This window comes from Podarcis pityusensis (assembly GCF_964106645.2).
Source record: "Podarcis pityusensis genome assembly, chromosome: 5".
Taxonomy (NCBI): Eukaryota; Metazoa; Chordata; class Lepidosauria; order Squamata; family Lacertidae; genus Podarcis; species Podarcis pityusensis.
The window spans coordinates 17,382,170-17,396,697 of record NC_138032.1 but is presented as its reverse complement, the minus strand read 5'-3'; positions in this window follow the sequence as shown (position 1 = coordinate 17,396,697).

Below are 14,528 nucleotides of genomic sequence, written 5' to 3'. Positions count from 1 at the left end.
ATTACCACTGAAATTTCCTGCAACCCACCAGAGGCACTTTGCTCAGTTGTGGAGCAGACCCTACCCAAATGCTTTTCAGGAATGCACTTTCCAGGAATGGTTAGATTGGTCTCAACTAGGGCCAGGGCCTTTTCAGTACTGGCCCCGACTTGGTGGAACGCTCTATCACAAGAGACTAGGGCCCTGCAGGACTTGACATCTTTCCGCAGGGCCTGCAAGACAGATCTGTTCCGCCTGGCCTTTGGTTTGGACTCAGTCTGACCCTTATGTTTCCCTCCCCTTATGGTTTTGATCTATGGGCTACTTTTAAAATGAGGCTGCATTTAAAATTGCATTTTAAGCTGTATTTTAAATTGGGTTTCCCCCCCCCCCCATTATGTTTTTACTGTAATTTTACTGGTGTTACCTCCCTGAGCCCGGCTCTGGCTGGGGAGGGCGGGGTATAAATAACATTATTTATTTATTTGTTTGTTTGTTTGTTTGTTTATATTATTAAGCCACTTATATGTGCCTTTTTTGTATGTGTAAAAAGTGTAAGGCAGCATACAAAAGCATGAAAGGCATACAAGGCATCATAAAACATTAAAACAGCATAAAATACAATTCTACTACAAAGCGTGTTCACCTGTTACAGTCATTGAGTGTGCCATCTTTGTATCTGTGCACACCTGGAGTTGATCCTTAAACTCATAGAACCATAGAGTTGTAGAGCTGGAAGGGACAACCAAGGTCACCTTGTCTAACCCCCTGCAATGCAGGAATCTCAGCTAAAGCACCCAAGAGTGATGGCCACCCAACCTCTTCTTAAAAACCTCCAAGAAAGAAGATGGTGGCGTGGCTGGTGTTGTCGGCTGTGACATCATGTGTGTGTGAGAGGGGGGGGGGACGTGTTTGCAGATTGGAGGAGATGGAGGCAGAAAAACAGGAAAGAATTTTGACTGGATGCAGCTTTCAGCAGCTGTTCAAGTTGCACCCTATAAAACAGTCTTCTGGCTTAAATGAGTGTCTGTTTCTCTTCACACACTGTGTGTGGGAGGACTACTCTCAATCTGAATTTAAATTTGTGAATTCAAGTCAGGAGAATGAATGTCAAGGAGGAAGAACGGTACAGTCCAAAAAATACCGTGCCATCTTGGAACAAATAAGTCAACATTCTGGACTTTTTAATTTGCATAAATCTGACTTTGTTGGAGTGACATCATTGTGTGAACGCAGCATAGATTTTTAAAAAGCATTTCCTCCTTTCTTGTTAAAACAGCCTGTGCTCCTGCTTCTGTCACTTTAATTGGTCAAGGTGAGGACAGTTTAATTGGGTTTACTCAAAGCTGTTGACAAGGTTTTCTTTTTAGATCTGTCCTTTTTCTCTCTCTTTAGCTCCTAGTTTGTACAAAATTATGCCAGTGCTGTGGAGAAGTGAAAAGTTTGCACTTAAAACACTTTTTTAGCCTCTAGCTGAGTCTTTAGATTTTGTTTGCTGCTCTGAGTGCATCTTTAGTGCATTTAAAAACTCTCCAATGAGTAGTTTAACACTTCCATGCTCCCATGAATGCAAATGATGGTGCAGATAACGTTTTACCTGAATAAAGTAGTAAATGTAAATGCTTGGGAAGGGAGATTGGAACCCACAGTGGGGACTAAGTTGCAATTATTGTTGTGATTATTACTTATTCCTTTGAGCCCAGTAGTGCTGAGAATGGTGGAACTTAAGCTTACAGAAACTGGGAAGAAGAAACCACATGATATACTTCAAAAGAAGCAAGGCACACAGGATTTGCGAGTGTATTTGGAAGTGAGCCCCATTGAGTTCAATTGTATGCTCTCCCAGGTACATATGTATAGGCTTGCAGGCTCAGTTTTTATTAAACCTATGAAGCAGGGATGGGAGTCTGGACCTAGGTGGGCCTCCAGCCCTGTGGGCCAACTGTGACAGGTGACGAAGGATGCATATCTGTTAAAGTTCAAAGGGGTTCCCTGTAACCACCAATCATAGAATCATAGAATTGTAGAACGGGAAGGGACCCTGAGGGTCATCTAGTCCAACCCCCTGCAATGTAGGAATATGCAGCAGTCCCACATGGGGATTGAACTTGCGACCTTGGCGTTATCAGCACCACGTCCAAACCAACTGAGCTACCCATCTGAAGAGGAAAAATGTCTGTTTGCCTCAGAGTCCAAAGGGATCTTCCAAGGGGCTCACAGTCTCCTTCTTCTTCTTTAAATAACTTTATTTAAATTTTCAGATTTACAAACAGTCATCAAGCAAACAAATAAAACGATTTCCATAAGTTCCCTTGGACTTTCCCCCTCCCTTTTGTGGGCCCTTATCTTAACTTTTTCTCCTGCATCTTCTCTGTTAGTTCAGTTCCATTAAATCTCTGAAAAAACCATAGTCCAATGTTTAACTACAAGCGTCATTCCAATCCTAGTAATAATTTTAATTGTTTACAATGATTTTTTAAGGTAAATTATATATTTTCCCCATTCTTTATTGAAATTTTGGTCATCCTGATTCCTAATTCTTCCGGTCAGTTTTGTCATTTCTGCATGGTCCATCAGTTTAATCTGCCAATCTTCCCTGGTAAGGACTGTGCCTCCTTTCCAGCACAGTCTTGGTAATAGCGATAGTCTTCACTTGAATGCTGTTATTTTAACCAGTATGCAAATATATTCATTCTATGTGCCAATTTTATAGCTTTGTTTTTCATCTTTTAATTTTCATAAGTTATAATTGCTCTCTCTGTTATATATATACATTATAAAATGAAACAAAAGCAAACTTTCCAAAAAAAGAAAAGAAAAAAGAAAAAAGGAGCTCACAGCCCATGAAAGGGGTGGGGAACAGCATTGTATAGCCAATCCTATTGGAGCTCATTGATGTCAATCAGCTGATTGGTGCCATCTACACAGGGCCGTCTTAAGCATACGCAGTGCTGGGGTGCAAAGATCTGCTTGGCACCCCACCCCAGTTGACCTTTTTTTAGGGGGGGAACCCCAAAGTTGTCAACCTTTTTTTAGGGTGGGCCGGCAAGGCATGCATGGCAGAGCTGGCCTGGGGCCGCCCACCTCAGCAACAACAGAGGAGCCCGAGGAGGTGGTGACAGCAGAGTAAGGCCGGGGCCGGGTGCCGGGGGGGGGGCAAGCAGAGTCCAGTGCAACAGCAGTCGAACTCGAGGCAGCAGTGGTGAATGAGCGAAGCTGGGCACCTGATGTGAGCAGATTCTTGATGGCCCACCAATCCCATGTGCGCAGGAGGGTGGAGCTGGTGGGCTGCCTCAGCAGCTCACTCGCCCACAACAGAAGAGCTGAGGCACTCTGATGGATTCTGATCCACTTGGCAGCGGCTGTTGGCTCTTCCCAATCCCTGGACTCCAAATCCCAGTCCAGGACTCTTGGTCTGCCGCCCCTGAAAACCCGGCGCCTGGGTGCCCCACACCCCTAGAACCTATAGGTAAGATGGCCCTGCATCAACAAGTTCCACTTGCAAAGGAAGATTTGGGGCCTTCCTTTGTTCCTCTGTAGCCATGTCTTTACTTGTCCCACACCTGATGTAGGACAGGTGGGTGGTGTGGAAAATGGCCTCGCAGGTCAAATTGAGACCTGTGCCAGGAACCCATTGGCCAGATGTCCCCCACTACTACAATAAAAAAGGGAAAGTTAATATGGTCTAAAATACTTAGGCAGAGCTTTAGACTTCTTCTTCTTCTTTTTTGTATTACATGAAAATTCCCCAATAATTCTCTCACAATGAAAAGGTGAAATAGATATATGTTTCTGTAGAATAACTTTCCAATATTAGGAAAGTTCACGCTACTTACCTGCTCATTTCAGCAAATGGGAATATCTTTAACTACATTACAACCAGTGAAATACTTCTTTTATATATATATGTCAGTATATCATGCAGAGCTATAATTTTCTCTTTATTGCTCTAATTATAGCTTGTTGTAAAAAAATTATTCATTAGTAAAATTATAAGTTGCTAGTTTACAGAAAAAAATCAGGAAAAGACTAAATGAAAAAATGGTTCTTGGTATAGTTCTTGTCATAGCTAGGTATTTCTTATGAATATATTTTTCTGGTATATTTATTGCACATAAATAAATGTATTATTTTGGTGTTTGCTGGGCACTTCTAAAAAGCTTCCTGGTTAGCCTGCATAGTCTTAAAATGTACTAAAAATGAACAAAGCAAAATGGAAGCAACTTCAGAGTACAAACTCCTTTCGGAACAGAAGGCTCTGTCAGTCTGTGAAAATGCAATTGGTGTGTGATCATGAAGATCTCATTATAAACATCTGTGAAAAATTTCCAGGAATATGTCACGATTTCTGCATACTGTGTAAGTATATCACGGTACCATCTGCTTAGAAGACATGGCTTGTCAGAAGGGTGTGTTAGTGGGAAAATATAGTAAATGTGTTCAAGTATGCAGATATATTTGATACGTAAAGCATGCCACTGAAAATGACTTCAAAACAGGTTGGTTTTAGCGGAGAGCAAAACATAAGGACATAAATAGCATAATATGGTGAGATCTTTGAAAATCTCCCTTCAGTGATGGTGGTCTGGGGTCACGTAGTGACTGCCTGTGCAATCTGAGTCTTGCCTACTCAGAAGTAAGTCCAAATTAGTTTAATGGGTCTTAGCAGGGCTTTTTTTTTCTAGAAAAAGAGTTGCTTGTTGACCTTTGACCCAGCCAAAGTTGTGCAGGTTTTTTTTTAGGGGGGATGTGGGGATGTGCCACCCCATTCTACAAGGCCAGAATGCACCAAAGAGGTGAGTTCTGGTTGCAAAAAAGCCCTGGGTCTTAGTCCCATGTATGTACTAATACTGTGACCTGAACTCCTATACACACTTAGGTGCTGTTGTTGGCATCCATCTGTCTTGAGAGACAATGGAGTGTGCCTCCAGGGGTGAAGTCAAACTGCTGTGGTGGCAGCACTGAAGTGACCCACTTGGGGCACAACCCCGGGCAGTGTGTATGGAGGTCCTGTGCTGTCCAGACAAGACATGCCCCCCCTCAGTTTTGCTTAGAGCTTATAGCAGTAATAAGCTTAGAGCTTAGAGCTTATTACAGTGGTACCTCGGGTTAAGAACTTAATTTGTTCTGGAAGTCTGTTCTTAACCTGAAACTGTTCTTAACCTGAGGTACCACTTTAGCTAATGGGGCCTCCTGCCGCTGTTGTGTGATTTCTGTTCTCATCCTGAGGTAAAGTTCTCAACCCGAGGTACTATTTCTGGGTTAGCGGAATCGGTAACCTGAAGCATCTGTAACCTGAAACATATGTAACCCGAGGTACCACTGTACTTATAACAGTCATTTAATAATAATTATTATTATTTAATAGTAATAATAATAATAATAATAATAATAATAATAACAACAACAACAAAAATAATAATTTATTTATATCCTGCCCTCCCCAGCCGAAGCCGGGCTCAGAGCGGCTAACAAAAAGTAACACAACATTCTAAAATCAATTCATTTTAAAATCAATTCAAAAACAAATTAATGACAACCATTGGGCTAGCGTTCTGTGAGGATTACCAAAGGAGGGGGTCAGACTGTGCCTTGGCCAAAGGCCTGGTGGAACAGCTCTGTCCTGAAGGCCCTGCGGAAAGATGTCAAGTCCCGCAGGGTCCTAGTCTCTTGTGACAGAGCGTTGCACCAGATCGGGGCCACAGCCGAAAAAGCCCTGGCTCTGGTTGAGGCCAGCCTAACCTTCCTGTGGCCCGGGACCTCCAATATGTTTTTGTTTGAAGACCGTAAGGTCCTCCGTGGGACATACCAGGAGAGGCGGTCCCTTAGGTACGAGGGTCCTAGGTCGTATAGGGCTTTAAATTTCTCTATTTGTGCATTGCATCATGGCTATTACAGTCTAAAAGTGTCATCATCATCACAGGATATTACAGTACACAAAAATGTTAGCATTTCCTTTCCTTATTTATTTGATTTTTATACTACCCTTCACCACAAGAGGCCAGTTCCCAAGATCACGGGATCTGTGATCACAGATACCACAAGACTACATAGTATGCATTGCTATGTGACAATGGTAAAACCATCCTAGTACACAATGAATGAGTAGGGGGTTCATCAAAATCAAGCAGATTCCCAAACTACCACAAAATTTTAAGGAGAAAATAGGAATATGACAAAATAGCCATATTTGCCTTGCATTATAGTGGTTTCAAATTTCAGTGGCCAGGGAATATGTTGAAGAAAATGTAGGCTTAGCTTTGTAAGAAACTTGCATTCTGATGTAAATTAACAATAAGATATTGCCATGAAAATCCCTCTTGTCAGAATAATATGTGAAATGAATTGTTGGACACCTCAGCTCATCTGCCACAGGTGTTTGACATTACATACACTTCTTTTTATTTTGTCACTTTATAGGTTGGAGCTGTTAACAGGTGGGTTCCTGACATTACATATCAAGTTGGTAATAGCTATGGTGCCGTTAACAAGTGGGACTGTTTGTCATGAAGCCTTGCGCCAGTGTGAGCTATGGAGCTATTAACACATCTGCTTTTGACAGGGGACCTTTTAACAACATCTTCACAAGTCACCTGATATAATACATGTGTCAATCCATTCTACAAAATGGCGAAATGGATCTTTGAAGCAAGGCAGGGGTGCAAGGACAGTGACTGCCATGAGGTAACCTCTCATTAATGAATCCCTGACACAACAGGTGTTGCAGCCTCAATAACTGTGAAATAATGATAAAAGTGGAGAATGGCCAAATCAAAGATGAGGAAATAAGAAAAGATCAAATCACAAAGAGGGGGCAGACAGCAGACTAAGGTCTTCTTAACTCTCATCCTGTTGTATCCAGAACAAGATGAGACAAATCATTTATCTATGAATAGGTAGTATTCTTTTCCTTTCCTCGAAAGATGACCCGTTACTTTTCTTCACTCCTTAAGGAGGGGACAGGGGTGTAGTTCAGGGGAAATGATTCAGGGAAAGGGTTAAATCTGCTCCCCTCCCCCGGCTGCTGCTATTTCACTCTGGATCACTTGATCCTACTGGCTATGCTCCCCTGACTCTGATGGCTCCAACCTGATGGTCCATGTCTGAACCAGGGATACTTACATTTCTATACAGGTTCCCCATGCCTATGCTTGTCACCTTGATCATGCAAGGGTCAAATCATATGGGGAGCCTAGGCATGCTACAGGTGACTCCCAGTTTCAGCCCTTCACCAGCAGCATATGGTGCAACAGGGCCACCGGGAATGTGATGGAGGTAGAAAAGCCTTGCAAAATGCAGTGCTTCCTTTAAATGCCTGATGTGATACGGACGTCTTCATCAGGAGCCTGATGTTCCACAGGGGCTTGTATGATCTCTGCTGGGAGGAAGTTCCAAGATCAGCAATGCACCCTATGTGGGGCTACCTTTGAAGGTGACTCAGAAACTGCAACCAGTCGAGAATGTGGAAGCTAGACTGGTGACTGGGAGCAGTCACCGGGACCATATAGAACTGCATTGGCTCCCAGTATATTTCCAAGCACAAGTCAAAGTGTTGGTGCTGACCTTTAAAGCCCTATGCGGCTTTGACCCTATATACTTGAAGGAGTTTCTCCACCCCCATCGTTCAGCCCGGACACTGAGATACAGCTCCAAGGGCCTTCTGGTGGTTCCCTCAATGTGAGATGTGAGGTTACAGGGAACCAGGCAGAGGGCCTTTTCAGTAGTGGTGCCCGCCCTATGGAACGTCCTCCCAGCAGATGTCAAACAGATAAACAGCTATGTGATGGTTAAAAGACATCTGAAGGCAGCTCTGTTCAGGGAAGGTTTTAGTATGTGATGTTGTATTGTGCTTTTATAATTTTTTGTTGGGTGCTGCCCAGAGTGGCTGGGCAACTTAGTCAGATGGGTGGCATATAAATTGTTGTTGTTGTTGTTGTTGTTGTTGTCATCACCATCTGGTGGATATGAGCCATGAGTTATCACTATATATATATATATAAAAACTCCCTAGGAAATCTCAGTGATTCAGGCAGGGATCTTATAAATCAGGCAGCTCTTAATGCCTGAATAGTCCTTGCAACTCTGGTACTTTTCATACTGCTGTGACAACCGGTTTTACACTTTCTTTCTGCCTTTCAGCATTGTACACCCACATGGACATCAGTCCCTGGCCAGACTGGCAGATGCCTGGAGCTGGTATGTCAATTTGTCACTGCATAATTCATAGCGCATAATGCTACAATACCAAATGGTGTCAAAAATTCGGAGGAGGTGAGGACTATAGGATTTAGTTTGTTTGCAATAAAGATGTCCACACTCCTGCAAACTCTGGAAGAAAGTTTAACAGCACAGAACCTCATGTTGACTCATTGGCTTAAACCTGACAGACATTAACACTGTCAGGTTGGTAATTATTGTTGTCTCTGTCGATGCTAGAGTAAGAGAAGTTCTTCGGAGGGAACAGAAATAGAATAGAATAATTAATACAGTTAGCACGGGCTACCTAAAAAGGAAGCATATACTGAATGATCTCAGCAAGACTCAGAGGGAGAAGCATAACATCAAATTGAAAATGCATACACTTATCCAAACATAACAATTCATCTGGAACCAGACTTACTTATTCTCATTCATTTAACCAAATGTATATATTGCTTGAATGAGGTAAAACCTCTTAGTGGTTTGCAAAAAAATACTAAAATTATCAACATAAAAATCTAAAAAAAATCTTTAAAAAAAACTAAAAAAACTTTAAAAAATCTAAAAATCTAAAATGAGTATTATTGTGGCAGTGAAACATTGTCAGCTCCATAGATTGAAGCAGTCAAGGGAAGACATATAGGGCAAACTGATCACTGTCCACAGGCAGAAAGAAACCTTCCATCCATGCAAGGCTTTTGATCCAGTGGAGAGGCTGTACCGGCAGAGAGCAGAGGTGACTTTTGTTGATTCTCTTTTACTTCTCCAGTCTCCACAGCCACTTCCCACACTGTTCTGCATAGTATCCCAAGCCAATGGTTGTGGTGGGCACTGGGGTGTGTTATTGCCCTCCACCACTAGAATTGTCCTAGTGGATCTCCACTCAGATGATGCTCTCATGCAGCTCTGTGGGAGGGAACAGGACTCTCCTAGCAACTCTCAGTACTGTAAACAAGCTACACCAGTGTAGTGTAGAGGTTGAGAGCAGTAGTCTCGTAATCTGGTGAACTGGGTTCATGTCCCCGCTCCTCCACATGCAGTTGCTGAGTGACCTTGGGCTAGTCACACTTCTTTGAAGTCTCTCAGCCCCACTCACCTCATGGAGTGTTTGTTGTAGGGGAGGAAGGGAAAGGAGAATGTTAGCTGCTTTGAGATTCCGTCGGGTAGTGATAAAGCAGGATATCAAATCCAAACTCTTCTTCTTCTTCTTCTTCTACACTTCACAGGATTTTGTTTGTGTGCAGGGGAACTACATATGGTATATATTGGTATGATACCACTTAAATGTACAGGGGAGATGGGGCCCAATGTAGAACAAGCTCCTGGAACACACAAATGCACAGAGGAAAACCCCATTGTCCTAAATCATGATTGCTGAGTAAATACATACAAATGTTGCAACAGGCAAATAATTTTGCTTGATCCTGTTCCCCCTACCATTCTCAGAAAGAGCACTGTCACAATCTTCTCTGGCCTTGCCCTGATTCCAACATAGCTGTTGGGGCCGAAAACCTCCTCCCACCCCACCTGTCAGGCTACTGCCAACGACTCCCGGCTGGTTGCCCAGGAACATACAAAGAAAAGAGAATGTTTCTTACCGTCCACTTTTTATCCAGTATTTACAGAGAGAGGCTATAGAACCCATACATAATGGTGTTGTCCACCCCGCCCCATCTCTCCCTCTTCCTCATTCATGATTGTCGTCGTCTCTCCTATGGGTGCTGCTACATGCCCTCTGTCTTTGAGCTCTTCGCTCTCCTACTTTCAAGACTCGTTGGGTTCTGGGAGTGGGTGGGATCTGGAATGCTTTCTAAATTAAGGTTACCAGATTTTTTTCAATGAATCCGGGGACACTTTTCAACTTCAATGGATTTTGTATGAGGACTGATTTGTAAATCTGGGGACTGTCCCCGGGAAACGGGGACATCTGGTAACCTTATTCTAAATACATTTTGTCCATTAGCTGTCGGCACCCTGGTGCTTCCTCCTCCTCTTCCTCTCCCATTATTTCTCAACTTTCCCCCTCATCTTCCTCTGAGCTACGACCTTCCTCAAGCCCCATTGTAAATCTAAAGTGTCTTTCTCTTCCTCCTCCCTGGAAGGGTCAAGTTGGGGAGGTAGACTCCACCATTCCTCCTTGGCCCAGTCCCTGACACCACCTTGCATTCAGTATCATGTAGCATTACTAGCAGCTAGCAGCTATACTGGAAATAAAAAAGAAGAAGAAGAAGAAGGTTAAACAAAGAGAAAGTAAAATACCCCAGGGTGGTTAAGTCCAGTCGAAGGCAACCATGGGGTGCGGTGCTCATCTTGTTTCAGGCCGAGGGAACTGGCGTTTGCCATCAGACAGCTTTCCGGGTCATGTGGCCAGCATGACTAAACCACTTCTGGTGCAACGCAACACCGTGATGGAAGCCAGAGCACACGGATATGCCATTTACCTTCCCGCCACAGTGGTACTTATTTATCTACGTGCTCTGGTGTGCTTTCGAACTGTTGTGTGGGCAGGAGCTGGGACAGAGCAATGGAGCTTACCCCGTCAAGAGGATTCAAACTGCCAACCTTCCGACTGGCAAGCCCAGGAGGCTCAGTGGTTTTATGAAGAAAAAAGAAACAGCTGGCACACATTTCTCTCAGCTACCACCACATTGCTTGCAGGTGCATCTCGATCAACCACACAAGTCCTCTAACACCAAGCAAAATAGAAAATTCAGTTAATTGTTTTTGAAAATCCCTTCAGAGCCCCATTTCTTTCCATTGTTCCATTCCAAAAACACAGTCCAAGACCTGGCAGATACCCCAAAAAAGCCGAAGAAAGGGGAGGGGGGGAAACATATTTATTTTCTGTTCTGTTTGAATATTTTTTAGCCTATGCAAACTGCTCGTCTTCCGTTTCATTATGACATATAGAATCTAGCAAGATAAACTGGTGCTTCCCCCACTCCCCAACCACTTTGAACATTTTTACCCCTTAGTGTATTTTATAACTTATTGCAGCATTTTCATGCTAGCCAGCTGCCTCTGGCAGATTGATTGGAACAAAGCAGAGCTCCAAACACATCCAGTCCCCCAAACACAGAATGCAATTGGCCACAGCTACAGCTACAAGTCTATGGATCATTTAAGAAGGATGAGGTCTATTTAATCAAACTCAACATTGTTCAGCGGACACACTATCTTAAAAAGAAATGAGAAAACACCCCCACACACCCCCACAATTCTCCTGCATGATGTTCGGACTCCCAATGAAGCCTGGGGTAGCCCAGTGTCCTACAACCGATTTAATTAAAAGCAGTTCTTTTCTGCCAGCTGCAAACAAATAGTTGCTAATAAATTAAAAAGACATGTTCCCCTTATTGATACATGATAATCAGATACCACCAGGTTGTGCTGTTGCACTTATGCACCATAAATATATACAATGGTAGAACTGTGTTACCATGTTTCTCTGATGTTGACATTTGTCTCTGGGAAGGAACTTAAACATCGGAGCACAGAGGCAAGGAATTATTCATTTTCTCCTTCGTTTAACTGCTTAGCATTCTCTTGGAGAGCTTTGGCTCCATCATTCAAGCACCAGCGGTGTTCACTGGCCGTGAACTGTGAACATATGCCACAGGAAACAAATAACTCACCTGGAAAAGCATATGATGCAAAGCTTCTCGAAAGATGGGCAACTACAAAGCTAACATAAACATGTCAGGTCAGAAGAAAGCTGCATTGAGTTCAATGGGAATTTATCTCGGGTGATTATATATTGGAGGAATGTGGTCTTAGGAGTCCATTCATCTTGCAGGACACCATTCATTCATTAAGACTAGTATTGCAACCAATGTTCTTTGAATACAAGAAGTGGTGATGATGGCTACCATCTTAGGTGGATTAGACAAATTCATGGGGGACATGGTTATCAATGGCCAGTAGCCAGGCCCAGCTATTCTCCCTCCACTGTTGGAAGGAGCATGGGAGTTGCTGGGAGTCACAAATGTGGAGAGTGGAGGGGGCGCAGAACATTATACCCCAAGGGTGTCTCTCATTGACCCTCTCAGAGCTTCAGCAGACTTGGCTCCAATGCAGCAGTCTGTCATGGCTCCCAGTCCCTTGGTACAGCCTCCTTTAGCCAACACTACAATGGTCTGCCTACTTCCTCCTTCTTGTTCCCAGAACACCTTTAGATTTCAAAAAGGACACATTTTCGCCCATGACATCGCTTTGGCAACCCAGGAATTTATTGTCTGGCACAGTTCTGCAGCTTGCATTCTCCTTCCATATCCCAAATACTATCTAAATACCAACATTTGTTAATTTCTACCATTCACTAACTGACTCTGGACCTCAGATCTATGACAGTAGATGCCAGTGATGGCCAAACTTGGCCCTCCAGCTGTTTTGGGACTACAACTCCCACCATCCCTAGCTAACAGGACCAGTGGTCAGGGATGATGGGAACTGTAGTTCCAAAACAGCTGGAGGGCCGTGTTTGGCCATCATTGGTATATGCATTCCAGAGAAAATGTATAAGCCAGGCATAGGCAAACTCTGGTCCTCCAGATGTTTGGGACTACAATTCCCATAATTCCTGACCACTGGTCCTGTTAGCTAGGGATGATGGGAATTGTAGTCCCAAACATCTGGAGGGCCAGAGTTTGCCTATGCCTGGTATAAGCTTTTTAGTAGCTAACAAAGTTACATGTTGGTGTCACAAAATCTCTTTTCCCCTCCCTCTCTCCGTGTGTGTGTGTACCATTTAAAAATTAGGAATCTCAACTGACTTTCATGGTACTTTTCTTCCTCATCCAGCTATACACCAGAATGAGATCTGCTTCTTTGTAACAATATAGAAGCATCAAATGTCCTCCAGCTATTTTCACATTTACCTTGTGTCCTCAAATTTTCCATTATCCAACGTAATAACTTTTAAAAGTCTACAAGGGTTGCTGAGCATGATATTTAGATGCCACTACCAGAAAAGGTTCTTAAGTTTAAACCTAGGAGATATATTTCTTATTGCTCAAAGACATAACTAAGGGAGAGTTATAGCTCCTAGAAGATTACAAGAGAATTGGTAAAAACCAGCAAAATTTCCACGAGGAAAATAAAAGCTGTGCCTAACCCGTTCACATTCTGTAAAAGATAAAAAAATGTAGAGTGCAATTTGAGCAAATTATTTATACTTTTCAAAGGCTCCTGATAAAAATCTATCACAAAACGTTATTACAGGAACTCAGAAACCACAGGGTAAAAGGTAAAATGTCTGTACCATGGATTTAAAAAGTGGTTAAAAATACAGAGGGAAGAGAGGATGAGTACAAATGGCTAATTCTCAGCATAGAAAGAGGTTAATAGAGAAATGCCCTGAGGATCCGTAATGGCCGTGGTCTGCCTAAGTATAACATATGGACATGGTCAGGAGGCTTGCCCTGATTTAGTTAAATGATCTTTCTGTATTTCACATTATATTAACCTGCTTTAGTGGCTCGCATGTTTTTACTATTCAGTTTTCATGAAACTGCCTGAGTCTCTTCTGTTCATTCTTGTTTAGCCATTTCAGATCAGAGGGACACGTGTGTGTGATGTGGCAGATCTTCTGATCTTCTTGACAGCTCAACACATTGGAAGGTGAGGCAAAGTTTATTGCAATTTCACAGCTGGTGTAGGCAAGGGGCTCAAGCGCTGGGTGATTGCCATGATCTGCAGGGATGGGGGTCCAGGGGGATCCAAACCCACCAGTTCCCTGCCCCCAGATGCCTCATTTTCAGAGCTGCTAAATACCAGTCGCTGGGAATCACAAGTGAAGAGACTGTTTTTCTCAAGACCTCCTTGTGTGCATCCCATAGGTATCTGGTTGGCCATGGTGAAAACAAGACGCTCCAATAGATAGGCCATTGCTTTGATGCAGCAAACTCTTCTTATGTTCCGGCCATCAGGGAGAAACTCGGACCAGTACTATGGCAGAGTGCACTCAAATGGCAGTGCCAACAGAGACTGGAGGAAGGGCCAGTATGCACAATCCTACACTTCTACGCCAATCCCCATTCTTCAACATCTAAGGAGGTGTTAGGATTGCTCTCAAAAACTGGAAATTTGTCACATCTATTGATGTATATGGCCAGGCATTTGTGGGGAGCTAAGTACCAGCCCAACCTAGACAGCATCTTAAAAAGCAGAGACATCACCTTGCCAACAAAGGTCCGTATAGTTAAAGCCATGGTTTTCCCAGTAGTGATGTATGGAAGTGAGAGCTGGACCATAAAGAAGACTGATCGCCGAAGAATTGATGCTTTTGAATTATGGTGCTGGACGAGACTCTTGAGAGTCCCATGGACTGCAAGAAGATCAAACCTATCCAT